The 27134-nt window shown below is 40.9% G+C and overlaps 1 protein-coding gene across 3 annotated transcripts in view; it reads left to right on the top strand.

The window, feature by feature from the left end:
• NRG1 (neuregulin 1) overlaps window positions 1-27134 on the top strand; it is a 486241-nt gene that overhangs the window by 149544 nt on the left and 309563 nt on the right. For all 3 annotated transcript variants that reach the window (XM_087741975.1, XM_087741976.1, XM_087741974.1), the window contains exon 2: window positions 26629-26703. The gene's annotated coding sequence lies outside the window, so the exon portion shown is untranslated. The remainder of the gene's footprint in view (window positions 1-26628; window positions 26704-27134) is intronic.

Below are 27134 nucleotides of genomic sequence, written 5' to 3'. Positions count from 1 at the left end.
ATTGCTTAGCCATGGCCCATGTCAAATACAGCCCAACAGGGTGTTGAAAGGTTGCGTCTTTCATCTTTTTATCCAAAGGTAACGTGTAACATGTTCTTCTAACTCATTTGAAAGGCTTCTAGTGGTGGGGCTGGCTCCCCACAGTGCCCCCAGGAAACCCTTGCCTTGTTGCAAAGCTTTTCCTATTGTCTAACCTTGCTGCCACTTAGGGCCATAACTCCTTCTTCCATCTGCTACAGATGCAGAGAACAGAGTGCTCACTTCCTCCTTGCGTCCAGGTTTTGGAAACTGAAGTATCTTTTCATGTCTATTCCCTTATAAAGAATGTCACTTCAACCCCTCTTCCCCCAAATCTGTCACATTTTCTTGACCTCAAGTCATTTTTGTTACTTGCCTCTAGACTTTTTCCAGTTGGCCCGCCAATTCTTCCAAATGTGGGCCCCAAGACACCTGCTCAAATCTGCAAACAGTCAATAACAGTTGACACTGAACTCTATCAGTACAGTGTTATTAAACAATGGTTAAAGCACTTCATTGTAGATTGTCTTAAAAGGCCATAAAGGTAGCTAATATCTTTATCTGAAAATGAATTTTAACATGTTCTCACCCATTTGGAAACCAATTTTGACATATTCTCCACTCTGCTATAGGTACTAAAGGGGCAACTTCTTGCTTCAGCAACTGCCACAGTCTGAGACTTCTCCTTGGCTGCTTTTTCATAATACTGAATTCAGCCCAGAAGCATGAGCTTGAAGTGTAACACTGTAACACACTGTATTGTGCACTTAACTGAGCATCACCTTCAATAACTCGAGTGACATCATAAGATTCTACTGTGCAATTTACCATGTATTTCTGTGAAAATATCCCTTACCCACTTGTCACATTTTGGTTTTGTGTTTTGGTTTTTTTTAGCATAGAAAATCTGCTGCAGCTGTCAGTGCTGCAGTGGTTTTTAGGCTTCTCTTTTTCCCAAGGAAAAGCTCAGAAAGCATGGGGCTGCAGCTACACTTTTGATTTCTGAGACCCAGTTTGCTTGGTGGAGGGGGGAGGTTGGAGGAAGTAGGATTATAACAGGGTGTGAATTTAAAACATTGTAGTTCCTTGCAATTAGCAAATAGTTGATTCTTTATTCAGGCTGGTCTTAATCAGGTTAATTCAGAATAAAATCCTTTGATTCTGATACATCAGTGCCTAGCAGAGCTAGTGCAGAAAACTGTGCTGGAAAAAGTCGACAAACAGACAAGCTTTGGAGTGTATGATGCATCCTGTCCTCTGCAGGCTAATATCACTGACACCCCTGTTCTGCAAAATCCCACCCTGTCCTCTGAGGAGGTATGTAGGACCAGGTCCTTGAGCAGGTTTGACAGGCATTTTTTTTCAGGCCTGCTTAGAAGTTTGCGTGCTCTGATATGAGAGACGAACAATTCCCTCTGCATTCCTCCATTTTGCTACCTCCCAACATTTACAATTTGTGACATGAAATCATGAGTTTTAAAAATATCAATAATATCTTTAAAGAAACAGATAAGCCCCCAGATGGTAGTCTCGGTCCTTTTGTGTTTACTTCTTGGTTTGTGAACTCTTATGGGATCTTGTTTGCAAGAGCTTCTCCATAGCTGCAAGAGCTAGACATTTACTGCTAAATTAAAAAAAAAAATGGTTTTGGCATTCCCATGGAGTTGTATGACTGTAGAAGCTGCAACAATATTAAAAAAAACCACCAACTGATATGAACACCAATAAAATCATGTGAGTAGCCAGTGCTGACTTCAGCTTTTCAGTTGTACAAGGTTGTGGACATTTAAGTTCCCCATCAAGTTGCTAAGTTTAACAAAATCCCATTTGCTTTCAACAGTAGGCCACCATCTATGGCAGTCAACAGCAGACTCAAATAGATTTTTTTGACATAAGTACGATCTTTCACACAAAGAAATGGGATTTGGGGCCTTTTGAACTGCTTCTGCAAATTCAGATAGCTGATATCAGCAATTATGTTGTATTGCATATCCTTCTTGTTAAAAATGATTAATGCTTGTCATTTATGTGTGTTTTGCAGACCCATAACTGTGTAGCATTTATACTATAGAGAATCCTTTGCTGTTTAGTGTACAGCTGTTGTAATAGCAGTTATTTCCAGATGATACTTATCTTCAAGGACATCAATTCCCTGCTTCTTGTGCAGTACATATTCTAGCAGTATTTCTAAAAGGCCAACTTCTTATTATTTATAAACAGTTTGAGCCAGTAATTACTAGACCAGCTTTTGATAGTTTTGCAAGCTGTATTTCAGGTTGTTTTTTCCACAGCTAAAATGATGTTGAATGAAAAATAAACTTGCTTCTCACCAAGGGACTCTGCCCAAGGACCACAGTTTTGCCAGCAGTTGAGATATAAACGTAAAATCATAAGTGTTGCAATTTTAGGTTGATTTCTTTGGCAGACAGTAGTTTTCAGACTGCCGCAGGCAACTCAGTAGTTTTGGATCATCCCTAAATTGACTGTATTGTTTGTGTCTATTTTGAAGCTGCATTGAGCTCTCAGCTGGTTACATTGCACAAATGCTTCTGAATGTTTGGAAAAACCTACTCCGGAATATGCTGGCTCTCAGCTTTTGTTAGAGGTGCCTGAAGCCACATCTATATAGGAACATTAATTTGAACTGCAACAGGTTGTGAATTAAAAGCAGAGTAACTATTTTCAATTAACATCTTAAATTGGCAGCACTCTCTCTATGTATACAGTATAATGGAAGGCAGACTGGCATTCATTTGCTCACCCTGAATAATGCTCGATAGGCAATTTCCCAAGGTGTGCCTGCATCGAGCTGGTTGATCTGGAAATTTTTTCTCTGGCCACTTACATGGCAAGTCTAACCTGTGGCTTTTTGGCTTAATGTTTTGTGTATTATCTTTAGCTGTTGGAGACCATATGTATGTCTGTAGCCCCACTGCAGTGCTGAATGCGCAAAGTCAAAGAGCGTTTTCACTGGAAGGCAAGGAAATACAGAGCAGAGCTGTTCATTCATGGTCCTTTTTGTCCAGATTGTCAGGACCTCTACTTCTGCCATTTAACTGTGATTTACTCTGTCCTGCAGCTCCCCAGAGAAAAGCCAATGAGGGCAGCACACAAAGATCACCCAAATCCCTGAGACACTTCTTGTCCTGTCTCCCACATGGAGCCTCTGTCTGCTTGAGCCCTCCGTGTGGTATTGCAATAAGAAGATAGAGTCTCAGTTGTATACCCGTGTTAACATCCACTCTTGCTGATGCACAGAGATATGCAGCCTAGAGTCTGTAAATGTTTAAATGTTAAGTCTGCATGTCTACAGAGATGCTCTTAAAAAAGAACAGCAACCACCCACCCAGTGGTGAACTCCTGATAGTGACTAGGCTGGGAGATTCAGCCCACTGAATTAAGAACTCTTTTCCCCCAACACCTTTACAGCTGTCTGAAATGTTCTCCTTTTGAGCTTTTATTTTATGTGTATTTCCTTCACACAAAAAACATCTGGAAAATTTCAAGATTGTTATTAGGATTGGGATTGTTTGTCTTTTGTTTGCACCAACTTCAAGGCATTTTGTATTAGGAGAACCTGTCTGAATTTGGTGAGATTCTGGATAGGTCTTTGCAGAAGGGACAATAAGTATCATATTACAAATTGCATTTTTTTCACATTACAGTGTTTCCTGTTGCTCTTCTGAGCATATGATTTTAATAAATTGCAATTTGAGACGACTCTCTTGCAGAGAGACAGTTCTGTGGCTTCTCATCACTGTAGTTTATTGATGTTGTCCCAACATATCCAACCCATGTGAGAGAGAGTAACAGCACTCCTACCTCAGGTGGTTAAGACATGAGTGGTATTTAGACTATAACTGGTGTTGCTCAGCCTTTTAGCTGCCAACCCCCCCTACACAGTCTAACACCTTTTGCTGAAAAGTTTTCAGTGGTTAAACTGACTTGCCCCTGAAATGAAGACAAAACCCAATGAACACATAATGACCTCATGAGGTGTCTTCCAATGCAAATTATCCTGTGATCCCATGATTCTGTGTGGCTTCACTGCAGTTTTAAGTGTATGGACAGGCATGCTGCATAATCTAACTGAGGGTTATTATGTCCATACTGCTGTTGCTCATGTATATTACCAGATACCTGAGATACCTCCCATGACTGTTAGCAGTGAATTACAGTATTATTAGTGAATTCATGGGGACTGTGTATTTCTTCTGGGTCTGCAGGGGACTTGTGGGAATGCATCGGAGAACGATTATACTCCAGTGGTGCAGCTGATGTCCATATGTGACATATGTAAGCATGGAGCTCATTAATATGCAAAATGCACTTGCTGTTGTTACATCTGACGTTCCTGCGCAATCCCGGGAAAAGTGTCCCTATTGCTCTGTGCCTGTCTTGTGTGTGTGTCCACCTTTGTCGCCCTTGCCTCCACCTGTTAGGTATCTACTGCAGCACTGACTTATGGGATATACACACTGGCAATGATAAAATTCCCTGTTTACCGTTACCTGGGTAAATCCTGTCATATGGCCGTGTGGAGTAGATACTTTAGATCCCAGAAGATGAATGTACCACACCCTAGTCGACCACATGTCTTTCTTTGGTAAGGGTTATTTTTTGTTGTTTAAAAAGTATGCATGGTATAAGTCTGCTTAGTTCCACACGTAAAAAACTAAAATTATGGCAAGCTAGCCGTGCCTTTAACGTGACAGAATCTCATCTGCCATAAATTAGGGCAAATCTCTGCTGGATCTCTGCCACTTTACGTGAGTGAATCATCTGGTCCATTGACTTTGTTTTCTTGAGGGGAGCTTCATGCGTCTGGCATGTCGCATCACAGTAGAAAAGCTCTCCTTGTTTCTGAGGCTTCTGCCTTCTCCATCATGGGGACTGTCAGCCTGTTGGGACATCAATGCCCCTTCCTGTGATGCAGCAGTCTGCTAGATTGCATTGTTTTGCTTTCAGTAACATGAGCCAAATTAAGGCCTCTAAATTACATTAGCTTATAAACTGGGTTGTTCTTGTCTTCAGCTATTTGAAACCTTTAACACTGTACTATGTTTACTGAGGATGTTGCTTTATTAGATTACCCTCTTTAATTGGGCTGAAATTGTATTATTATGCCAATGCCTGACCATCCCTTTCCTGAGCCTGTTAAACTTCTGCCTATGGATGTCAGGAAAAATTTTACTTGAAAACTTTAATTGAAACTTTAGCTTAATATGATTTTTATAGTTTACCATTTACTTAAATAGAATCAGGTACTCTTCCATGGAAGATTTAAAGAGAATCTGGTTTATTTCCTCTCTAAATCCTTAATTTCTTGTTAGTTTTCCACTATGGAACAGTAGGGTTTCTTCTTGTTGTCATCCAGAGAGGGGAAGGGAAGAAGAAAATCCATGACAGATATTCACATGTCCAGATTTTCTCCTTCCTTTATAAATGTATTAATTAAAATTAAAACCTTGAAAATTCAGGACAAAGTGTGTAGGAGACTTTAGGCTAATGCATTTTATTGAAAGCGAGATGAAAATAACATGGCTTTGGGACTTGTCATTGGGACTCTGGGCAGCTGCAGAGGAAGGAGCATTAATACTTTTAGCTGAATCAGATTTAATTCAGACTTAGTGGGACTACAGATCACTGTATGTGTTCAAGTTCTGTTTATAAATGATTAACCGTTGTTTAAATGGTTAATTGTTATAGGTCTGTTAGTTGCATATGTGTATAAAATCACTTGGAAATGTGCTTACATGCATAAATAATATACCTTTTAGAGCTGTATCATGCTTCTCTTTGCTTAGAATATATTAGCCTCTATAAAGGTATTTTAGAATGTGACAAAAACATACAATGTGACTAGACTCTTCTACTCATTATGGAGAAAACTACAGTTAATGAGTAAAGCATAGGCCTTGAGGTCCCCTAACATTTCAGATCATCCTTATCCAAATTCTACATTCCTTGTGGGCTGAGATTGGATGGTGGTGTTGGAGTAAAGGTACAGTAGAAAGCCTGAGCATGAGTTTGTGCTATTCTGCTGTCCCCTGAAGATATCTAGCCTTTTAAAGAGAGTAAGAAGAGCTGAAGTGGAAGATGAACTCAAAAAAGTGGTGGGTTTTTACAGCCTTTACCTTTACAATTATTCACTAGTGATTGGGAGCCTCACACGACTGTGAAACTGGAATAATGTTGCATATGTGCGGTAGAAGACACCCTGCTCCCAAGGGCTTAACACCGTAAAAGTGATGGCCCTATGCTCTGGTGTTTGGATTGGGACTGGTGAGCTCAGAATTCACACTGAAATTAAATAACAGAGGACAAACTTCTGAAAAATAGCCGCGTTTCTCAAATGCTGCTGAAATGCCTAATAGCAGATGAGTGACATACAATTTGGGCCTGTTTGGCTCAAATTAGGGAATGTGTGAGAGAAGGACATGCACCTATTGGAGCACACAACTAAAACAACTCTGGATTTCTTCCTTCTTTTGTCAGTAATTACCCCTTTGCTCTCAGTGGGACTGTACTGAGTTTTTGTCAGGAACAAAATTCTGAAGTTAGTGAGAGGAGATGGTGTTTAAAGTGGGGCAGGGGCCACTTTGGACCCAAAATGAATGATGTCCTTGGAAATGAAGCACGTTTCCTTTCAATAAAATTCTCATTGACAAAAGGAGCTTTTAGATCAGAGAGGTACCCTACACTGAGCCTAAACAAGTCCTGTCACAATCTCTACAGCGGGATGTTTCTCACTCCATGTCCCTGAGTGAGGTGCCTAAGAAGACCTTTATGGTCCATTTTGGTCTTTACATTTTTACATAGTAGTTACCAGTAGATATTCCAGTTAGTCACTCAGCACTTCCTACTGCAGTTGCTTGCTTTCATATAATTATAACTTTACAAACCATGTGTTTTACGCTGTTTTGTCTCTGCTGCAGAGCAATTTTTTTTTGCAAATGACTGTGCCCTCAAGGTTGCTAAGTGGCTTAGAGCCAACAAGATTTTATCCATTAGTGCTCACACTTTGGTAAAAAATGGAACAAACCAGGTTCATTTAAAATCAAAAGAGGAAATAATTTATCTAATTCTGATGGTTCTTCTGGTACTTCAACCTGTCAACTGATAATTTTAGGATGATCATTTCATCATCAAGTATGTCAAAAATAAGCTAGACCTTTCTTGACAAAGAGCTGAGAGAGTTCATACAGATATGAATGAACTTTGAATTCTTTGGTAGGGAATTAGGCACTAGGTGTTGTGCATCCCTCAGAGAATTTCTCCTACCATAGTAGGATGTATTCAGGGTTAGCTGCAACAGGCTAGAATCAAGGCATAAATTATTTAGATCTATTAAGTATCAAATTAAGAATTGTAAATACTAGCAATGTGTGTAAATTTTAAAAAAGTCCTGCCAGAGGTATAAAATTTTTCATTGATTTCACAGCATTTTAATTGGAAGAAAACGCTCTGCACAACCAATTAGTTCGATCAGTTTACTGGCAGCAGATACTTTTAGTGACAGAGTAGTATAGCACATAACTTTTATAGAATCGTAGAATCATAGACGCATTAAGGTTGGAAAGGACCTCTGAGATCATTGAGTCCAACCGTTAACCTAACTAACTGCCAGGTCCACCTCTAAACCATGTCCCTAAGCACCACATCCACGTGTTTTTTTAATACTTCCAGGGACTGTGATTGCACCACTTCCGTGGGCAGTCTGTTCCAATGCCTAATTACTCTTTCTGTGAAGAAATTTTTTCCTAATATCAAATCTAAATCTCCCCTGGCACAACTTGAGGCCATTTCCTCTTATCCTATCGCTTTTTACTTGGGAGAAGAGACTGACCCCCACCTCCCTACAACCTCCTTTCAGGTAGTTTTAGAGAGTGATAACGTCTCCCCTCAGCATCCTCCAAACTAAACAACCCCAGCTCCCACAGCTGCTCCTCAAAAGACTTGGTCTCCAGACCCTTCACCAGCTTTATTGCCCTTCTTTGGAAACACTCCAGCACGTCAACATCCTTCTTGTAGTTCAGGCAAGGGGTAGGACATTAGGAGATGGCACTTCAAGGAAAAAACTTTCATTGCTAGGGATGTACCTTATTTCTTGGCTCTTGCCCAGCACTGAAACTTAGTCATTCACTTTTGTGTCATTTGTTAAATTTGCTTTCGTTCTTTTTTTGCCTTTCTCTGAACAGATGGAAAATTCAGCTCTCTTCCTTTAAAATTTTGCCTGCCCACTTCATCAGGTGGCCTCAGTATTGTAAAAGGATGTCAGAAGCCTTATGTTCACCAAGGTGCTTTTCCAAGGTTGTTTTGTTCTTGCAGCCAGACCCTAACTCAAATGGAGTTAGTGGGTTGCAAGTCAACGTAATTAGGCATTGGGTAATAGAGTGTTGAGAGGAGAAGAGCTTACAATTATTTTGTCATGTATTGACTTATTATTTATGCCTCAGTTCTAATGAATCAAAAAGCTTTCTGAGGCCTGTTTTGCTCAGACTCCGGAGATCAAGTGCTTATAGCAGTCAGTGCAGACACTGTTAAAAAGTATGCAATTAACTAATGCCATTTATAGCTTGGTGCCATATTTCTTTCTCTTGCTATAGGGGTATTGATTCCTTCACAAGTGAAAGGGAGAGCTCACTTCTGCCGTCATGAACTCTTCCAGGAACTGATGGGAGGACACCTGGAGAGTCATAGGCCAGTCCCACAGGCTGACCACCTGCGAATGAGAGCAGAGTCTGCATTTCAGATGAGGCATTCCTCCTCCAGGCTTTGAAATTGAGGCCAGAAGCAGCATTTTTAGGAAGACAGACAGAGCTTTTCATGAGTGTGCTTAATCCCATTTTCTGTGAGTTAAATGTTATTTCTGTGGAGAAGTTCAAACACATTAGAATGTCATGTGTAGAAAGATTTGACATGTGGTGCAAGGGCTCAAGACAATAGGACATGAAATCTTAAGGTTGCAGCCATCTTCTAGATTTCAACTAACTGATTACTAGTTATACCCATAGGCTGCATGTAAGATCAGGTGGGTCACCCTTGGCTTTGCGGCTGTACAGATCATGTTTGAGGAGATTTAAGCTTCAACAAAGCTTATAGCTAAATACCTGAGTCAAATGAGGTTTGTGGGAATATGACCACATGGGTAAAGAGAGAGGATGAACTGAAGATCACAAACGAGTACAGTGGTAAAATAAGGGCTAAAAGGTACATTTTTCAAGGTCTCCATCTTTAATCTGATTTTTCTGGAATTCGTTATTATCCCTCAGCTCTGCAAGCTGTGTGTGTCCTGCTCCATGAGCCAGTATGTCACCATGGCAAGTGGTCTGATCTTAATGGCGATGATTATGGGTTCCTGGAAATGATGATTCACATGTTGCATGGAAGAATTTGTCTTTGGAAACTTGCCTCAGTGCTTGGGACAGTACCATAACTGTTTCTTTTTCAGAATTTTATTTATTTAAAAAGCAAGCAGATCCCTTGCTAGCCAAAGACCATGCAAAATAATGGTAATGACACGTGCTTTGTCTTTTGATTTGTAGTTACCAAAGGATAAAAAGACATACATGAGTGATGATTTGCAATATTAGGAAGGAATCCTGTCAGTGCATTTCTGATAAAATATTTATTATTGGTGCCAATCTTTCCTATCATAGCCCCTCACCAGTATCTTCAAGAGGAGGAATAGCCTCCTGACATTCCTCTTTATATCTTCCAGGCATAGATCCACCAGAGTTTCCTCTTCTTTTAGAAAGGAGCACACACAGAGAAAATTTGTGTTCACCGGATGAGTGAAAAGACACTTGGTATCTAAATTAGCCATCCCTGGAATCTATTTAAATGCAGATTCCAAAAGTTATGAGTGAAATTTGGAGAAAACGTGTTCCAGATTTGAGTGTTTCATTGTTTATCTTTAAGGTTCAATTTAAGTTTTCACCACAATGTCCTACTAACACCTCACAGAGAACCATATGAGGTGTCTAGTAGTTACAGCTTATTTGTGAGCTAGTTCTTCGGCACTGTATTTTGGTGAGGACAGACTTATGCTCTGCAAAACACAACCTGGGAGACACTCTAGTGAATGTATAGTAATTCATAAAGCAAAGTGGCTGCTACGTTGCCATGAAATTTAAATATCCACACCAGAGGAACAGGTGCATATTGAGAAATGGAGTCCCTGAAGACCTCCAACCTATTCCACAGACCCCAAACAGGATCAACCTTTTATTGATATTATCTACACTGTTCTTTTAGACTTTTTAGTCTTTGAGGATGTCCCACAAACTGAGTGCTTTGTAGCATAGACAAACAGAAGATGTAAATGTATGGAAAGAACAAGTTTTGCTGTTGGTCAGGGTTTCCCTTCTGCTTTTTTCCCCCTGCCTGACTGCAATATTGTGGAGTTTATTCCTTGCACCCCTCCCTAACACACCCAAGGGGAAGGTCTTGGTGCAGCCCTGTGACTCTGCTTTTTGCAGACACACAGCATCTGCTGTCACAGGTAGGAGAGAGGAGGGAAATGGAGGGAGGGCAGCTGTTGACATAACTGAAGGCTCTGACATCAGTCCTTTTAATTAGGTGGAGAAAGAAGAGAGCTAGCAGATATTTTTAGAAAGCAGGATGCTGGGGAAAATTACCTCATGCTTGAGGTCTCTGGGTTTTATCATTTTAAGCTCTACAGTGAAAAAAATTGAAATTACATCTTTCTAATTCTTTCCACTCCCTTATTTATCCCTTGCCCTTTTTCCACCCTGTCTCAACAACTGGATTATTCAGGACCTTTAATCAGAAGTTAGTTCTACAAACTTTTTATTGCTTACCTGTCTCCCACAGATCAGTTGCATGTAATTTCAAACCCTCAAAGACTACTTAATATAAATCAGAGCCAATAAAAAGGTTTGGGGGGGGGGGGGGTGTTAAATGCACTCAAAGTCTATCTCTTCCTGCTGCCATTGAAGCCCAGGGTAACTCTTCTGAATTTCAGTATTGCTCTGTTATCACTCGTGCCCATGTTAGAGCAGCTGGGGACTTCAAGATGAGTAGAGATGGGCCAAAGCTCAGCTCTCATGAGTGAGTTCAAGTGGATCTGGCCCACAGCTCATTGTGATCAATGCAGAGTCACTTTTTGAATTCACCTGGGCTTGGATCAGCCAACAGAGTGCACCAGTATTGGTTTTATGGTTCTCCAAGGGTTTCTGCCTCTAACTCTGCCCTGCCTTTATTTCTCCTCTGCCAAAGCCCAAGAAGCCTGCTCAGGGCCCACCTGGGTACCCTGGCTGGAAGAAGTTACCAGGTTGTCTCTAAAGAGGAGAGCTTCAAAGATGGAGCTTTTTTGCTGCTGATCTTGATGGTTTTTCCCACAGTTTTACAGCTTCAGTACTCTTTGGTTGACATGGGTGTGTTAGAAAATACCTGCATGCTCACAGCCCCTGTTCCCAGCAGCCCGCAGTGCAAGAGGGATGCAATATTATTATCATAGTGAAGTGAGTTAACCACGCGCCGCCTGAGCTACACTTACTGCCCACAGGAGAGGTTGCAGTGCAAAAAACACTAGCAGAGGGAGAGAAAATGAAATGCATTCTAAAACAAAACACAAAAAAGATATATATTGCCTGATTGAGCATAACGTTAACCATTGGTTAACATTGTCTTCCTGGTTTTCTATTGAATGCTCCATCAGTTAACAGCCAGTGTTATTCAGAAGGTAAGAGAGTTCAGGAGAGGGTGCATCCTCAGCTGAGATAGTCTGCAGACTCACAGAGATAATGCTAAATTGGGAAAAGGTTATGTAAATTTTGAAGATCGCTCTTTGGTAATCATGAATATTACAAGCATGGTTTTGTATTCTGGTTTCCTAAGGAAATGAAGATTCGAAGGTTATGCGTAGGTGGGTACCTAAGTAAGTTAACCTTGCTGCTTTCCCCTTGTCTCCCAAATAACATTTAAGCCTGCTGCTGAAGTTCAGCTAAATTTGGCAGCAGGGTTTTGATCTCCAAGCTTTCAAGTTTCTCTGAGTTTCATGAAAATGGGCAGCTGTGCAGAGGAGACAGTGTTCCTAGGTATGGAAGTACTACAGTATACCTCAGCCCTTATCAAACTTTATAGAATTCAAGTAGGAGACATGATGAACACTAACTTCAGAGAGTGCACATTTGGCACATGACATAATATAATCATAGTGCTGAAATCCATACAGAAGGAAGTCTGTATCTTCTGCACTTTAATAAAACATTTTTTTTTTCCACTGGAGAAACTGTAGACTTGGGACTTGAAGATCCTGAATGGACTGTATACACCAACAGGCTGGGTTTTTTTCTTGGGTTGGGTGTCTGATAGCTGCTTGGCCTTACGCAGAATGCAGCTGTTCCCGTAACACTGGCATTACAAAGGGTTTAGAGCTGTGATCCAGATAGAAGTGCCTTCTCATATAGTCTAAACTATCTGGAGAGCTGATGTGAGTTCTTCTGCACCCTGTAATCTACAGTTTGAACTCAGCACTTGTAAAGCAAGGAAATGAAACCCATTATTCATCATTGGTACATACAGAGGTATCTATTTGGCACTTGAACAGCTTCTTGAGAAATGCAGGTGATAGCTTTTTATTGCAGCTAAACTATATATTTTTACCCAGGCACACATTTTGAAAGGAATATTAATTGCATTAGTGCTTTGTGGATGAATGGAGGTTGTTTACCCTGGTGTCTAACTGGCCATATACTGTCCTTCATTAATTGCAACGAGTACAGCGCAAAACAACTTTGCAGTAAAACCATTGCACAGGTACTCATGGTCAGAGAGCCAAATTCTGCCTTTGTTCTGCAAATGCAACTCCCATTATAGCTGGAAGGCTGTAAGTTTTGGCCCTCCAGTGTGCAACTTCCCTCAGCTTTGACTGTCAGATCAGAAAGTCTTTGAATGTTAACTGGTACAAGTAATTATTTTGATTACTTTGTTGGCTTACGTAATTACATGCTTCAGTATTTTGTTGAATTAAGGTCTAAACTGTAAGCTTGTTTATTTTATATATTCATTGTTCACTGAACTCAAAGAACTACTTTATTTTAAGGTTGAAATATCTAGCCGGTCAGATAGAGTGTCTAGTACTATGTGCAAAAACATGCTAGAAACAAGGTTGCTCAAAAAAAGGAAAATTACCTTCTGGGCACACTGGAAAAGGGAAAAAGAAAAATAAATGATATCTTCTAAAGAACATTGCTGTCCCTGGCAGGATAATTTCTGGGAGCTTCCTAACTTGCTTTCTATAGATATAGTTTCTATAGAAACTTGAGTTTTAAGAAGCAAATCCAGTACAGCTTTATCTACTCAAAACACTTCATACAAAACAAGAGTGGATTACTGCACTGTTACAGAACCAGTGAAACCAACCAATCTTTCCAGTGTAGGACAGCTACTTTCAGTAAACAAAACAGCCCAGTGTACACCTCTTGCAGGGTATCCTGTGTGTCAGTTAGCTGGCTCCTTCCTCCTTCCTCCCATACAGAGAAATCTTCCTTGCTCTACAGATATCTTTTGCACATGTTGGTTGATGCACTTGGAGGACTTGAAATAAGGATTTGTGTAACACTACATAGCTTTTGGACCTGGGTGGAGGAACGGTTCAGCTTCAAGTACTGCCTGCAGGTCGCTTTACCCAAGATGCCTGCAGAGAGGTAGGAACAGCAGATCAAAAAGCCGCTGATAGGTTGTGTGAGCAGCGTTACATGGAGTGTTTATGGCTGAATCTAAGAAGTGGTGGCTTATCTAGCTAGGAAACCGCTGTGTGGTGTAATTCTCATTCCTGCAGTCAGATATCTCAGACTATGTCCATTTGGCTGGTCACCAGCTCTGTTTTGTCTTCCCCACCAAAGATGACTGTCTCCCTTTATAGCTCATCTTATTAAGCCCTAGGAACACACTTAAATCTCATTGGGGAATAAACTGTCTGTACTTGCACATGCAAGACAGAAGCAGAGCACTTGTCTTCTTTCTTCACTCTTTCTGCCTATTTTACATGTCCTGATATCGGGGGGGTTGTTCATACCCCCAGAACAATGCGCACTACTGGGAGCACAACTTCAGCCTCCAATATTCACCAAAAGGTTAACTGTTGATGAATGGTTGCCTGTGCAGAGATTGGGAATTAATGTAGTTACCTGTGTCACCATCCTGTTCCTGAAACCTTTTAATCTTTTTAAATATAGGACAAAGATGCTGAAACTGAAGCCAGTAATGCAAATATCAATGTTCAGAGTTTTCTGTATGGTCTTCATTAGAGAGTGGGTCACCAAGAAATCAGAGTATTAACTGTATTTTGACGGCTACTTAAAGCTTGGAGATGGCTCTATATTCAGTTGCTTTTTGTCGTTACGAGATGATCTAGAGGTTACTAAATATTAATATCAGAGTTACAGAAGTTACTGAAATGGCCATCTCTACTTCCTCTGTGAGTCGAAGCCTATTCAGACAATGCATTTACCTACACGACACTGGTTACCTGCTGCTTGCAATGAAACCACATTCTGACCAAGAAAAGGGCAAAGATTTCATGCCTTGCAGCAGCCAGATGCTCTCAGACCCAGGGTGTGTATTAGCTTACTGCTGGGGACAAGAAGTGTAGGAAGAGGCCTTCCTTTGCTTTCTTCATCCAGAGAAGATACATAGAGAGTTACAGGGAAAGGCAGTATTGCAGAGACAAAGGAGTCTCTTCAGTCTGGATGTGTCTTTCTCCTGGAAGGCTCCATAGCTTAGACAGTGAAGTGAACCCTGTGTTAGCCTAAGACAAAAAAGCAAGCAGAGAAGCTACAGCAGTGCCTTGCTTTCCAGGCATGGGAGGATTTGAGCATTAGGATCTGGAGGAGTTATTTCAGATCAGTCCATGACTGCATCACTGAAGCTCTGAGACACTCAATCCAATCAGCTAGATACTTCAACCTTTAAAGTGCTGCTTTGTGCCTAGCCAAGAGTGACCAGATATAATAAGCTTGCTTACAATTTAATTCACATGCCTGCCTGCCCTTTGGAACCAAGTGTCTTAAATGCACCCATCCTACAACCAGAAAGGGAGACCTGTGATTATCCTATTCAATCCCTGCAATGATGCACCTTCCTCGCTTCATTCAGCAAATCCAGCACTACAGGAATTATTGCTCTGTCTTTTCTCAGGCCAGCAACTGATGGTGTACATGGAACAAACCTGCTGGGAAGACATCCAGGCTTGACTTTGACTCCAAGTGACAATGAATTTGTTACACACATCACACCACCCCTACTAATCATAGCTAATTACTGTCACTGCTAAGAAGCCCTTTTGCATCTGCCCACTTGGCTTCTGTTATGCCTCTGTGGATGGTGGGTGAAACTGAACCCCAACCAGCTCTGGACCAGTGATGTTCACGCAGCTCTCGATTTGCTTCTTAACCCACACTTTCCATCAGCTAAAAAACTTCTGCTGTTGCCTGGGAGTGAGGCTTGGCTCTGGTGAAGGGAGGCTTTAGGGGGAGCTTGGAATTCTCCCAGGAAATAGGCCTTTTTCATCCATATGTTGGCAAATGTGGAAGAGGCAGCAAGTTGTCAGTATAAGGAACCAAGAAGATGAGCTCCTGGGCTATGGGCTTCTCATTCCATACATCAGTCGGCTTAAAGCTTTTGGTCTTTGAGATTACCGATATACTGATGCCTTCTTATCTCTCAGAGAGTTCTAGAACTTAATTAATTAACATTTGTGAACTGTGAACACTTCCTCTGATGGCAGCTACTAAGTATCAGAGTGAAATATGAATAATCTTGGCATGCTCAAATTAGCTCAGCTTTGGTATAGGTGAATGAGTGACACTTGCTACATCATAGGGATTGGGTTATTTCAAATGTTGTAATCCTTCTTTTATGGATTTCTGGGCTATTTTTGTAATACTAATTCTGATTAAAAGTATAAGTCTGACTGTCAGCTCTAATCCATGCTTCATCCTTGCATATCTAGCAACGTTAAACACTGGCTAGTCTAAAGGCAGTTAAAAACATTCCCATGCTGTGAAAACATCTGAGGAAAACCTCCAAGCTACACAAGTTTCTCTGCTTCTGCAGTGGGAAGAGTTTATGGAGCTGCACAAGCCAGGATGGCTGTTGTATTTAGTGTACTGACTTTGATTATGTCCCAGTTTGAAAGTAGCTGATTTAGTTTTTAGTTGTCTCTTGTTCCGATGCAAGTAAGAAGTGGAGTTCAGCTGTGATCGTCCACTGATACAAAAAATGGTTTGTCCGTTTCCAGTTGTTGTAGTTTTCCTTTTTTTCTCATTGTGGTAGCTGCTCAGCTCTGCTCTTAATAAGTTAGGCAGCTGAATAAAACTGAGCTGGAAATGCCTCCACCAAAACGGGTGAGGTTAAGAGGCTGCTGCTGTAGCCTGTTCCCTGTGCAGGGTACAGCTGCTTTGAGCCTGGTCCAAGTTACAGCCAGGCAAAAAAAAAGTTTCACCAAACTACTCAGCAGCATGTAACTCATGATAGCAATGGAGAAAAAGGCACAACTCTGGAGTTATCTTGTGTTCTTAGGCAGTTTTGCCCCACTTTGGGTTGTATTTCAGGCTGTCTGTACTGCAGATAGAAACGTACTTTGCAGTATTGAATTCTACGTTTCAATACTTAAAAAGCTCAGCTAACCTCCCCAAGCTGCACAGCTGCTCTGAGAGGGTTTTTAGCCACAAAGTGCGAACTCTTTAGCACTACTTTGCAATTAAAATAAGAAAAATCCCCCCAAAAGAAGGTTTTTAAAAATATGTAAGTTGGTGTTGTTATTCAGTACCCTGTATGTAAAAGACAGGTTTTTTTCTCAGTTTTCTAGTGAAACCTAATTTGACCATGCAAGAAGCAACTAAGCTAGAATATGTTGTTCTATCTGATTTTAGAGGCTGGAATTAGGGGTTTTTTTGTTATTTGTACTGAACAATAAAGACTTTGCTGATTATATGTGCAAGTAAACACAGCAGGCAAATTATGTGAGGCACATAAAAGTGACAAAGGGCTAAGAAAGAAAGTATGTGAGGAAGAACATACTTGGTCCTGCAGAGTTTGGCAGCCATATGTAGTGTGATTTTTAGATATGGAAAAATAATCATGTAAAAATGTTATGCTAGAAATCATCCAGTTCAAGTCTCCATCTCCAAGTTGTCTTATAATTTCAAATTCTTTATTTCCATCTGATACATTACTATAACAGGTGCAATCTTATAAACTTCCTTAATAGAAGAAAATGGAATTTATTGCCTATAGGGATGTGTGTAGGAAGATCCAGAGAGTATACTGCATTTCAATTTTGTAGTTAAAGATTAAAGAGTGGTTTGACAGCAATGCTTTTCATTAAACATTTAAGAAACCTCCACTGTAGGAAAGGCGTTTGCATACTAAACAGAGGAGAAAGGCATAGATCGCTTTCTGTAATGATAATACTGTGCCTTGGGACAAGCTGCCCCACAGTGTTGTGTTGACTGGACCATCTGGATGAAACCCAGTCACTACTCACCTTCACAAAGACTTTCTTCTGTTTTCAGAGTGGGGCACTTGCTGAGAAATTAGTCTTATGATTTGACCCAGTGTATTCACTGGAGGAAGGTTCCTTTGTAGTGGGGATGTATGTGGGTTGGTTGGCTGTACAGCCAAAGGAGATGGGAGGTGAATAGAAGTAACCACGATCACTTCAGTGCAATGGAAGAGTGGGCATGGAGAGAAGAGGTAGGGGGATTATGAGGGCACAGATGGTGGCTTTTCTGAGGACCCAGAGAGCGGCTCTTTTGAAAGCACAGATGGTGGTTGGGATGTAGGAATCCATAGGAAAGCAAAACTTAGAAGATGGCTAAGCAACTGTTTCAAGTGGGCTGTGAGTTCAGGTTTTTCTGTTTCCAAGCACACTTATAGCTAGATTTTAAAAGAGCCTGGGTGACTCCTCAGAATATGTGGTCTTAGCACTTTGTGCAAACCAAGCTCCAAATAACCCTGTCCCTCTCCCACCACCAAAATCAGTGCAGTCACTGGTTACTTTGAAAAATTGTGTCCATCTATCCTAGAAGTATAATAAATGTTATGGCAAAGAAATGCATTTTCTCACATGCAGTAGTGAGTGTGTAAGTGTTCTTTGCCACTCGTTGATGATTTTTCCCCTTTTGTCATTAAACAGAGCCACAGAGTGACTGTGGCCTGCTAACATTTTTTTCATGACACAATGGATCGGTCTAGTCTTTCCATCACACAATCATGAAGCAAACAAGGCTATGTCAATAGGATGGGTTTATTTTTAGCTTCCTGTAAGCTCCCTCCTGCTTCTTGGCTCCTATCTGTCCAGGCAGTTGGGAGACGCTGTCTTCCTCTCTCACAGCCCTTGGTGATTACACACTATCTGTTCTGGAGTTTGTGTCCATTCCCCAAGTAAGAACAAAGATAAGATATGATTATCAAGAGTGGATACCTTGAAGCCTTAGGCTGCCCAGATGGATACTCATGCCAAAACAGGTGACTGTCTATTAATTTCCATTCATACACTTCTTTCTTCTCTGAAGTTACTAAGTGTAGTTGCCCTGATCCTAAAAGTCATCACATCAAGGAGCATTACACAATGCATGTCACATAAAAATAGTCATATCAGATCAGACCAGTGTTCACTAAGCCAAATGTCCTGTCCCCAGACAGGCACTCCTGTACAAGAAATTACAAGAACAGGGCAAGGACATAATGTTGCTTCATTGAACATTGTCCAAACTTTTGGAAAGTGGGACTGTGGGACTCCTAAGCCAGAGGTGGGGTATTTGTGCTTAGAAGCCCACCAATAACTTTATTCTTTGAATTTGTTCAGTTGTTTCTGGAGCCTGCATTTTTAATTTTTTTTAGTATTTACAGTGCTTTGTAGCTAGGATTTCCAAAGCTGAACTACAATTTGCATGAATAAGCATTACCCTTTTGTTTCGAAGCTGCTATATTTGTTGCTCCTTAATTCTTGGATAAGAAGAGATGGTGAAAAAATTATCCCTGCTCATTTTCTCTGTGATGCTTATGTTTTCATAGACCTGTATCGTATAATTCCTCAGCTGCTTCACTTTCTTTAGCCTGAAGAGGTGGCATTTGCTAGAGTGCGGGCATTTCCATAAAGATGGCTTCACAGAAATGTCACGAGCAAGATAGTTTCTGCCCGTTCTGAGTTCATACCAGGAAGAAAACTCTTGCAGAGAATTCCTTCCCTTAGATCTATCCAGAAGTCTTTCATAGCATACAGGGTTACTACACTGCACACATTCACTTCAAATTAAATGCACATAAAAAGTAAGCTTGCTGGTGTCACCAAGTAATTCTTTTTGAGCAATGGCTGACAAATGCCAGGAGCCATCTATCTCAGTGATTTCTTAATGTGAGCCAAAGCTGACCTCATTCCCAATACTTCAACGTTTCTTTTTTATTTCTGGTTTTCAAGATGGACACAACAATGCTACATCCACTGCCACTTTAAAGAACAGAAGTATGCAAAATCCAGCTCTGCTTTGTAGAGTTCTCATAGAGAAAGCCAGCACATTGGCATTTCTCTGACTTAATGCATTGGTTTCTCTCTGCAGCTGCTTTGAAGCTGACAGATGCTAGAGTCAATCATTCTTGATCTTTTTATTGTCAGTCAATTGCTGTATTGATAATGCTGGATGCTATCAATACTACTCACAGCAGTTTTATTAATAGCTGTGCTCCCTGCTGCTCCTGAAATCTTACTGGAGAACTTTGTGATGATGTAGACGTATTGATGTAGAGTCAGGGAATTATTTACTGCACACACAAACTATGTTAAAAGAATATTATTAGGACTGTAAAAGTTTTGGGAAATATGAGAACTGTGCCTGTCTGTGTGGTCTTTGGTTGATAGCCTTAAGTGTGTGCTGAGCCACTCTGCTTCACTGCCTTTCAAGTTTTTTGAGATATTAAAGGAGCATTTGCACTGAGTGTGCTACAGTGGGTAAACCGCTTCCTTATCAGAAGAAATTCCTGCTCTATAATTAGAGCCACCATTAAGCTATGAAGGATTTTGTTGATAAGGAGAGATTGAAAGGGGAGTGTAGAGCTCCACAGGGCTAGATAAGAGTTCTCAGTGCCTTGCGGCAAGGTCCATCTGCTAAGTCCTTTCAAAATCATCTGGATTGTTCCTGTCACTAAAGCAGGTTGCAAGTGTTATCCTCCACTCTGAACCCTCTTTATAGTCCCTTGTCCAGATGGTGGTCCTGGCACTTAACAGTTCATCCTGCATAAAGCCACAGAGATATGGACTCAATATATGCTCATAGGAGGTGTTGTAGGATGTCCACACAGCTTAGCTGAACCAACCAGAAAATTTGTAGTACTTGGACTAAGCCCTTCTAACAGACAGTGCGAATTTCAGAAATTTTGATTTTTGATAATATTTTGAGACGTCCTTAAAATTTACTTTAAAACAAATTTCCTAGTTTTGGTATTTTCTCTATCAAAAGTGGTGCTGTTAAAAGCAGTGTGTTGTTACTATTTTTTTAAAAGCCTGACTTACTGACAATGACTTCAGAAACACCTAAATGACTTCAGAGTTTTTGAAAACACTACTCCCAAGAGGGGCACTTAGACCAGTTAAAGATCCCTTCAGAAAACTTTCATATGCTGTGGCGTTAGGAGGTAGAGCAGAGCAGAATCAGTTCTTCCTCTCTACAGCTATGCTTAGCTCCTCAGCTGAGATTTGCAAAAGTCCATCAACATCAAGCTGTCATCACAACCGGTGCTTCTCTTGCAGTGTTAATGGGATGCACAGGTAGTGTCTGCCACCACGGTCAACAGGGAGGGACAAAGGCTCACTGGGAAAAGGGGTGCAATCCACGGTAGTGCAGAGCTGGCATGTTGTGTGCCGGAATTTAATTTAGTGCAGAACAAAACTGTCTCAGATCTTTAACTCTTGGAGCTGGTTGTGCCTGGATGAAGCAGCTATAGATTGCTTTATTTATATTCTGTCTGTCTTGATCTATATGTAAAAATAGGAAACCTGTCGCAGTACTAAAATATTCCCTGAAAGAGCATACTGTCCTTTTAAAACTCATCCTGCAGACAAATGCTAAGTCCTTAGGTAATTTTCTCTTCCCCACTGTGGACATCTGCATACACCGGGATTTTATTATTTATATATGCGTTGTTACTAACAGCCTCAGGTTAAAAAGCTGAAAATCCATTTTGTTAGGCACTGCATTAAATGAGAAAAACAAGGCAATCTTTTGTGAACTCACTCTCTGATATAATGATAAAACTCAGTGTGGGGCCTTCATATCTGAGGCTTCTAGATGCTACTGGATGATGAATGATAGTAATTTCAAAGAAAGTGGGATGAGGTTATGGAAATGGGTAGCATCTGCCAAGAGAAGATGTGGTTTGTCCTCTGAGTGAAAGTGGCAGCTCAGGCAACGGAAAAGAGGGCATTAAATCCGTGCTTGTGTTGCAAGAGGAAAACTGCTGGTTAAAACCTGACGCGAGCTGGAAAACAAGAATACTGTTTCCTGGGAAAAACTGAGACTTTTTCTTCCTCAAGGAGGAACAGCCCTTTCAAGATTTGAGAGATTTGTTCCACAGCTGAAGGGAAGTCAGCCATTAGGATTCCTGCTGGTCAGCATTGGGCAGACCATGGCTGAAACCTGGGTTTGTTGTATACTAAGTAAAAAGAAAGCTGCAGAAGGATTTCCTTTTACAGGTCTTGTAAGCAACTGAATACAGTCCACACCAAAATATCCAACAGTCTGTAATTAGGGCAGCAAGCTAAAATGTCAAAAGTCCAGATTAAAGTTCTTGTTTTTACATAAGGTAAATCAGGGTCTTTCCAGTCTCAGTGCAGCTGATCTCTTTGACTACAAAGGTGTTTGCTATTTCAGGCTGTCCCTGGTTCTCTCTGTCTGTCTCTGGCCAGGTAATTCACATGTTGAATCTGCATTCCTCAGACCTCTTTTAAAACTGTCATGTCTGCAAGAAATCAACGTGGATGCATATGAAAGCACAGATCTGTTTTTCTAAAATGAATGTCAGCAGCTTGGGTGAGAATGAAGTAAGTTGTGTTGAATTTGCTAGGAAACAAATCTGCCTGATTTTTATAAATCTTAGATAAACCAGGGTCTATTTAGGTGTTATTGAGACAACGATACTGTTTTCCTGAAACATCAGGGCTGTGCTTTATAATTTGAGAGAATATTCTGGCCCTTCAGAGGAATATCAGATATTAAAAAAACCCACAACCAATGAACAGTAGGAGGGCTGTCATGCCTGTTGCTTACCATGATTTCAAAGAAAAAGCTGAGGTTGCAGGACCAGCCTTTGTGACTGGAGATGCCTGGAACAGTTAAGGCTGAAGGCTCCTTGCTGGTCAGCCTGTAGCGCTGTGAGGGTCTTTGCTCTTCCAGCCCCGCAGTGAAACTTCCCCCCACTATGGGCCTTGAGTGTTGGGGGTCACTATCACTCCTCAGAGAGAGGTGCATCACTCCATTGGGAGTGCTGGGACAATTGTTGTGAATCATTGGCTTTCATCTCATGTGCAGAAAAAAAAGAAATCAGTTTTAAGTAGAAACCAACTGGTGGTGGTTGTTCCTGCCGGAGCTTTGCTTCTGCTCTGGAGGGAACTCCTTGCTACTTGCAACAGGTTATTTACCTGGCTGCTCTCTCTTGGCCATGGTGCAACTTTAGGAGGCTGAAGGTGAAGCACTGAATTCCAGCTTGTTGTCAAAGAGAGCTGAGGAAGCTTGCATGTGCTGGATGTACATTTCCAGGGTACACAGCAATTCGCTAACTTTCAGAGGCCAGATTTATACTTATCTAGCAGTGTGTAAACTGTTCTTCCGCCTTTTAAAAATCGAAGAAGTATGTAGGTAGACTCCTGCTTCTTTCTTTCTTGAGCAGAAGGCTGTTCCCTGAAAGACAATTTAGGTGCTACAATATCTGTATATGTCCTTTTTCTTGGCATTTATATCTGTCAATACAGCATCTTTTTTGCTGTTTTAATTCCCCTATGATTCTATCTTGCATTTTGCGCATACTGTTCACTCCAGCTATCTCTGGTTGAATTATATAGGGCACTTGATGTGAAACTAGGCAGAGAACGTAATTAATGATAATTTTTTCTTTTTTTTTTTTTTTTTTTTTGAGGCAGAGGGAAGTATCTCTCTTGAAGGCACCACAGATCCTGTCAGCAATTATTCTCTCAAATGTGTGGGATGTAAATACGGAAATTGAGGATTACTAAACGCGTGTGTCACAAATCATAAAATGATGCAGGTTGGAAGGACCTCTGGAGGTTGCTTCTGCTTCCCCCTCCTCAACACTAGCCCAGCTAGATCAGATTGCTCCACACCATGGCCAGCTATGTTTTGAATAGCTCCAAGAATGGAGAACCTGTGATGTCCCTGAGACCATGCTGTAATGGACGCCTTCCTCTTTGGGGAAAATAATTGTTCCTAAGATCTCATGGGAGTGTCCTGTCTTGCATCTTGTGCCTGCTGCCTCTCACTTTTCCTGTGTGCATCTCTGGGAAGAGTCTGTCTCTGTCTTTGCTCTCCCCTCCAATGAGGATGCTGAAGACAGCAGTAAGGTCCCTTTTAACATTCTCTTCTTAACTCTGCCTTGAAAATCATTATCTATCATAAAGAAATACAAGTTTAAGGGCTTTAATATTTTGGTTTTTGAGCAGGAAGGGATCAAGTTTTCATGGTTTTTTGTTTTTCCTGTTTTTATGCACAACTAAAAAGGCTACTGTTCTATTTTGTCTGAGCTCTTCATTGTTTATATGAAGCCATGGTTCTCTGATTTTCATTTATTCCAAGGAGCTAAAGCTGTAAGTAAGAAAGACAAGTGTTAAAAGAAAGGAAAGAAAATAGTGACAATTGCCAAAACTATAAATGCAATTTTAATTGAAAGTGGTTTTGTAGGCACATAAAAATGCTTTAGTATGTGCTATTGCTTCAGTGCTTGTGAAACAGTTTGCAGTTTCCCTCAAAGAAAGAAAGATTCACAAACTCAAAAGAGTAGTCGACAATTGACTAGAAATAACTGTTTTCCAGCAGCACTGAAAAGATGGGGTATGTCTTTATACCTCAGAAAAACCCACTTTTGGTTTCTTATTTCTTGCTTTGAAGATTAAATCCTTCAAGAGACTCAGAGAAAGATAGAGTGGCAAAATGTGTTAACCCAGCATTTGTCTAGAGAGGCTTCTACAAGCCTTGCATTTGAGAAGTTTCAGTTTTGACATGTAAAGAAATGTTTCAAGAAATAAAGAGAAAATAAAAGCAGTAGTGACTTATTGAAAAATGTTGAACACTTAAAATACCTTAGTAAGGAAGCAAAGGCAAGGCAGGCAAAGGAGAGAGAAAAAAAAAATGATGGATGAGTACTAAAACAATATGCAATTAAAGAAAGCAAGGCTATTGTGCAAACAAAAGTGAGGAACAGCTCGAATAGAGGCTGGAGATCAAAAGGACTTGGAATAGAGGAGGGCAAGTTCTGGGAAAATCTTTATAAACAGTAAGAATGCCTTAGAAGTGGTTTCTTTGATAAACAGGAAGCAAGTGAAAGCCTAGGTAGGTGGCATGATGCTTTTTAGTAGATTTGAGAAGGCTGTTTTGGAAAAGCAAGGAAAATAGCACTGAATAAATAGTAGTTCTGAACGTAATGCGATCTTTAAAAAAACAATAGGTCAATGCATCAGTCACCTCGTGTCCCTCTCAGCAAGAGAATCTGTGTGCTGCTACATGTGAAGCAGCGAGAGGACAAGAACTCATGACCAAATTACCTTTTTTGCTGATTCTCTTAGGCAATTCTGAAGCGTCTGAGAGTGTTTGGGCTATTGCTGATTTTTAGTGAAAAGTTGTTGCAAGCAGATGTAAGCACAACTAAAAATACAAATGCCCCTGAAAGACTGGAGCCTTCAGTCAAAGTAACTCAAGAGTAGTATCTTAAAACTTTGTACTCTGTCAGGGTTTGCAGGGATGACCCTATATCTTGCTTTAGCTGATTCTACTGCAAGGTAGAGACTATAAAAGTGAAATTTCTCCTCAACCTTTGCACTGACAAGACAAAAATTACTTCAGTGGTGTTCTTCCGCATTCATATGAAAGGGTGAAAGCATCTGTCAGCAGCAACTTAGCATTAACTGCTCTTCAGTTAGTATAATGAGCATTTCTAGGTAGTTTAATACTTATGCGTGCATTCCAGTGATTTCTCAAATGAAGAATTAATTCTGCATGTCCTCTCTGAAAAATCCTATAACTAATGTGAATGCTGTTTTATCATCCATCTTCATTACTCAGTAGTATGTACGGCCCAGTCAAATTCTGTGAGAACAAGTCAGGAAGGGATATCATGTAAAGAGAAATAAGACCTTGGTAAAAAAAATGCTTAATTATAGAACAGTATTTAGACTCACTCACTGGTGCTTTAGTAGTTAGGCCGAGACTTTGGACTGAAGGACAGATGCCAAGCTCCTTTCCTCCTCACTGGTAAAATCTCCCACTGTTTACATGGCCGTGTACCTGTGGTGCTGATGGATTCATTGTTTGCTCTGTAGCAGCAGCACAGAAACTATTTTTATTAAAAGCTCAATGAACCTTTCAGATTCCTTGGGTTGCTCACAGTATAGCACATACCTGAGTGTCCTACACTGCAGGTAAAGGGAGGTCATACAAGCTAACTCTGATACCTGGACCTTGTGCAAATGAGAAGGCAGTAAGACCAAAAAGAGGAGAACTGGATTGGAAATGTAGCAAGCCTGACCTCGAATGTTAAAATACATGGACTTAAGTGCTTTCAGGCTGAGAGGCTGTCAGTCCACCTCTGGGGCCTCATTTACAGAGCAGCATGTCTAGAACAAAGAACATCAGAGCAGTCTGATGCTTGTACCTCTGCACCTTCTGCAACAGGGACTCCTCTCCATAGCAAATTCGCAAGTGGAGTTTGCTAAGGAGACACGTCAGGTTAATAACAGCTTTTCCTGACCTGAGTCAAACATACCCTTAATGCCAAAGAGGATTTGGATTGCACTTTTCTGAGGGAAAAGTTATTCATAATGAGAAATGCTGCCAAGCTATTTTTCCTGCTGCATCCAATGTCTGTTAATGAACAGGACAGCAGGGCTGACATGCTCATGTTTAACATTCAGGTCCTATCATATGCATCTGTCTTTAAGGAAATACTGAAAGATTAACTCAGGCTTGACAGCCTGATCTGCAAGGATCTTATCTACCAGTAACGTTCTGCACATACCTGTTGCAATGGCATTGCCAGTTCTGCAGCTTGCATGCCATCCACCCTCTTTAATGACACTAGTACAAGGCATTTCCAGTGGGCTGACAGTCAGACAAAGCAAACGAGACTCCTTGGCGGGACTGGAGGCAACCAGCTTCTCCAGACTTCTGCTTGGAGATGTGTATGTGTGCATGTGAACGTGTGTGTGTTGGAGGGGGGAGGAATTTACAGCAAGAAGTTGTGTTAAAAAATAGTGGAGGATGTCTGCAGATCTGTTCAGTGAGTTTATCTAAATATTCCCTTTTCTTCCCTTTCTTTTCCCCTTCCTTTTCTCCCTTCTCTTCTCCCATTTACTGTCAGGAAGGGCCACCTCTGAGGGGTCGATTCAGTACAGCCTGGCGCCAACACAGACAGACGTCAGCAGCAGTTACAACAGTAAGTCAATTTGCAGTCGGGGGAGTCCTTGAAATGGTATTGGTTTATGTGCATGTGGAAGGTGCAAGAGCTCTGCAGAGGGCTTCCAGAAGAAGGAGAGGGTAGGTTTGTCACCCTTACCTCCCTCTGGTTGGAGCAGCCTGCAAATTTTTTATTTGCAAAATCACTAAAAGCATTGATTGCAAAAATCACGAAAAGCATTAGATAAAGGTAGCTTTTCCTGAAAGATACAAGGATCCTAATGTACCATGTGCGAGGGCCAGTGCCAGGGCATTTTACCAGCAGAACAGGCTTTCAGAGCCAGATGTCGTTCAGAGAAAACTGACCACCAAGGAAGCTTAAGACACTTCAGCTGACTAAAGAAGAAGAGGCTGGAAGCCATGCACAGATAAGGCTCTTAACTGAGTTGTTACTTTCCCAGCTGGAGACAA

This window comes from Nipponia nippon, unplaced genomic scaffold (genome assembly GCF_047370975.1).
Source record: "Nipponia nippon isolate SJK-2023a ecotype South Korea unplaced genomic scaffold, ASM4737097v1 scaffold_8, whole genome shotgun sequence".
Lineage (NCBI taxonomy): Eukaryota > Metazoa > Chordata > Aves > Pelecaniformes > Threskiornithidae > Nipponia > Nipponia nippon.
This window is presented reverse-complemented; position numbering and strand designations above follow the sequence as displayed.